Source organism: Rattus norvegicus, chromosome 1 (genome assembly GCF_021556685.1).
Source record: "Rattus norvegicus strain SHRSP/BbbUtx chromosome 1, alternate assembly SHRSP_T2T, whole genome shotgun sequence".
NCBI lineage: Eukaryota > Metazoa > Chordata > Mammalia > Rodentia > Muridae > Rattus > Rattus norvegicus.
The window spans coordinates 122,863,043-122,866,652 of record NC_141534.1 but is presented as its reverse complement, the minus strand read 5'-3'; the positions used below and the strand labels follow the sequence as shown (position 1 = coordinate 122,866,652).

Here is a 3,610-nt window from a genome sequence, read left to right as displayed (position 1 = left end):
TATATATGTTCCCAATTTTAAGAAGAACTGAAACAACCACACTTCGGTCTTCCTTCTTTAGATTCATTTGGTTTGTGGATTGTATCTTGGGTACTTCAAGCTTTTAGGCTAATATCCACTGATCAGTGAATGCATAACATGTACTAAGTTTTGTGATTGGGTTACCTCACGCAGGACGATATTTTCTAGTTCTATCCATTTGCCTATGAACATTATGACGTCATTGGTTTTCGTATTGGAGTAGAACTCCATTTTGTAGATGTACCACATTTTCTGTATCCATTCTTCTGTTGAAGTGCATCTGTCTTATTTCCAGCTTCTAACTATTAAAAATAACTCTTCTATGAACATAGTGGAGCATGTGTCTTTGTTCCATGTTGGGGTATCTTTTGAATATATCCCCAAGAAAGGTATAGCTGGGTCCTCAGGTAGTGCAATGTCCAATTTTCTGAGTAAGCTGCAGACTGATTTCAAGTGTACTTATACCAGTAGCAATCCACAAACAATAGAGGAGTATTCCCGATTCTCCACATCCCTGCCAGCATCTGTTGTCATCTGAGATTTTGATCTTAGCTATTTTGACTGGTGTGAGGTGGAATCTCAGGGTTGTTTTGATTTGCTGTTCCCTGATTACTAAGGACTTTGAGCATTTCTTTATGTACTTCTCATCAATTCTATACTCCTCAATTGAGAATTCTTTGTTTATCTCTGTACCCCATTTTAATAGGATTATTTCGTGCTCTGGAGTCTAGCTTCTTGAGTTCTTTTCATAATTTGAATATTAACCCTCTATCAGATGTAGGATTGGTAAAGAACTATTCCCAATGTGTTGGTTGCCATCTCGTCCTAATGACAGTGTCCTTTGTTTTACAGAAGCTTTGCAGTTTTACGAGGTCCCATTTTTCCATTCTTGATCTTAGACAAAAGCCATTGGTATTTGGTTCAGGAAAATTTCCCTGGTGCCTGTATGTCCGAGGATCTTATCTACTTTCTCTTCAATTACATTGAGTGTATCCGGTTTGATGTGGAGGTACTTAATCTACTTGGACTTAAGCTTTGTACAGTGTGATATGACTGCAACAATTTGCATTCTTCTACATGGGGACTTCCTTTGAACCAGCACAAGTTTGATGAAAATGCTATCTTTTGTACACTGGATGGTTTTAGCTCCTTTGTCAAAGATCATGTGAACACAGGTGAGTGGGTTCATTTCTGAGTCTTCAATACTATTCCATCGAACTACCTGCCTGTCTCTATACCAGTATCATACAGTTACTATCAGTATTACTCTGTAATACTGCCTGAGGTGAGGGATGGTGATTTCCAAAAGAAGTTCTTTTTTTTTTTTATTGTTAAGGATAATTTTCACTATCCTGGGTTATGTGTTATTCCAATTGAACTTGCAAACTCTTCTTGCTAATTCTATGAAGAATTGAGTAGGAATTTTGATGGGGATTGTTTTTGGCAATATTTCCTGACAAACAATCCTTGCTTATATTCTAGGGAAAGAATCCTTTTAACTTCATACATACAAGGTATATAGGTTTCACTCATGAGGAGTTTTCTAATGGTGAATAAAATGTCTGGTGTTTCAGAATTCTTGTAAAGAGGAACATGGGGAACAGGTATCATACTGTGTTTTAAAGAAATAATACTATTCAAAAGGATTATAAATAAGAGACTGATGTTTTATTAATATATACTCATTTACTGTATATTCTGGAATTCATGATGCAGGTTGAATTTCTTCTGCAGAAGAATACCACTGGTTGGCTGAGGAGAGGATTCAATAGATGTCCCATTAGTAATGCACTGAATTTGATGTACTGTGATTCCAAGGCATTTCATAATTCATTTCGTTTGACCATCTTTCTCTGTCCAGAACAACAGCATGAAGTATTTGCTTTGTTTTCTTTTGTTTTATTTTTTCATGACCATACTGTATACCTGGTGACAAGCAATGTGAAAATTCTGAGATTTTATTGAATAGTATTTTTATCCAGCATTCTAACAAACATTAGTAAATAAAAGCAGAATTTCTGCTGCCATCAGATTTCATACGTGTCTCGTTCTTGAATTTACTTTCTCTTCATCGTGTTTTGGATGCCTTGTGAGAAATGTCTTCTCAAATGATTTATATCCTCTATTGGCTAACATTTTCAAAATCTACTTATCCTTGAGGTTTTTTTGTTTAATATCTCTCCTCCTCCCCTCTCTTTCTCTCCTTATTTCTGTTTCATCACACTAAATAAAAAAAAAAGAAATTAATAGGAGCACACTGTATTTAACACTCAGTCTTTTAGCCAGAATCCTCCACAATTTCCCTGTTTCTTGAATGTACTGTAGGAAATTTCAAAGAAGAAATTTCAATACCAGAGCAAACAAAGTGAAGAAACCATACTTTGGATGAATAATAAGTCCTGGCCACCTGAGTCTAAACAATCAATCAGTTGTGATAAAAAAGAGACTAGCATCATAGACGTGAATATTCTGGAAAGTCATGCCTCAGGTTCAGCATGCAGAAATTGTATTGCAAAAATGATGAACTATAACTCTGTTACTCACTTGGAACTAGATTCAACCTAGGGGCACTGTTATGAAGGCTTCAAGACATGAGAGTGAGCAGCTAAGGCTTGTCACTCTCTAGGAGGGATGAGTCTCCTGAAACATGCTAGATGAGTCTACAGGTAAAAGTGCAGCCCAGTTGGTGAAAGGCATCCCACATTTTGGTGGATGCAAGTAGCATAGGATGACCAGTAATTTCAGTAGCATTCATGGTGTGGAGAGAGCCATAACCTAGAAGAACAGCTGCACATATGCAGCAAAGGGCAGAGCTAGAGAAGTTACCCAGACCTTCAATAATACCAGAAAATATTAAATGGATCACCATTATTAAGATGTTAATTCATTAACACCATTATGGTTTGATTTTTCTCTGTTTATATCATCGTTTTCTTCTCTCTTGAGGTAAGAAAGTATCCTTTTAAAGGAACCTTTTTCCAAATGATACTTGCAGTCTTATGATGAACTTGGATTGTGAAAGACTTGGAAATGGAAATGCTGTGCAGCTTGAAAATTCACAGACATATATGCTTGGTATCAATGTTTGGTAGTATACTTGCCTAACATAAACAGATTTGAATTTGAATTTATTACAAATGCGGTTATATTTTACACACGAGGAACAACAGCACCCTGGATGTGGAGCAGAAAAATATGATGCTTGCGGTCATCCTAAGCATTTCTCAGGACAGCCTGAGTTCATTTCAGAGGAAAAGTAATGTGTATTTTATTTAATGTATGCTAGAAATATGTGACTTGCTTTTGACTTTACTGAGGGAGCATTGAAAGTATTGACTTGAGTCTCAGAAGACACTTTAAGCTTTTAAACAATGTTCATGCTGTGAAAATTAATGGAGTCTTTTAAATTTGTATACTATACATTTTTATTATGAATTGTTTGTGAGACTGTGGTAACAGGGAGTAGAATGCAGTAGTTTGAATGATATGTCCACTGTTGGTTTCTAATTTTCACATATTTGACTCCCAATTATTACTGGACAAAGATATCCCTAGGAATGGTTTTCTATCTTTTAAAAAACTCAAGATA

At 35.9% G+C, this 3,610-nt stretch overlaps 1 long non-coding RNA gene across 1 annotated transcript; it reads left to right on the top strand.

The window, feature by feature from the left end:
* The first annotated feature begins 873 nt into the window (after positions 1-873).
* On the top strand, positions 874-2,051 carry LOC148007679 (uncharacterized). Its single transcript, XR_015646450.1, has 2 exons — positions 874-1,196; positions 1,738-2,051. It is a non-coding gene; the product is annotated as an uncharacterized LOC148007679 (long non-coding RNA).
* Positions 2,052-3,610: the final 1,559 nt, after the last annotated feature.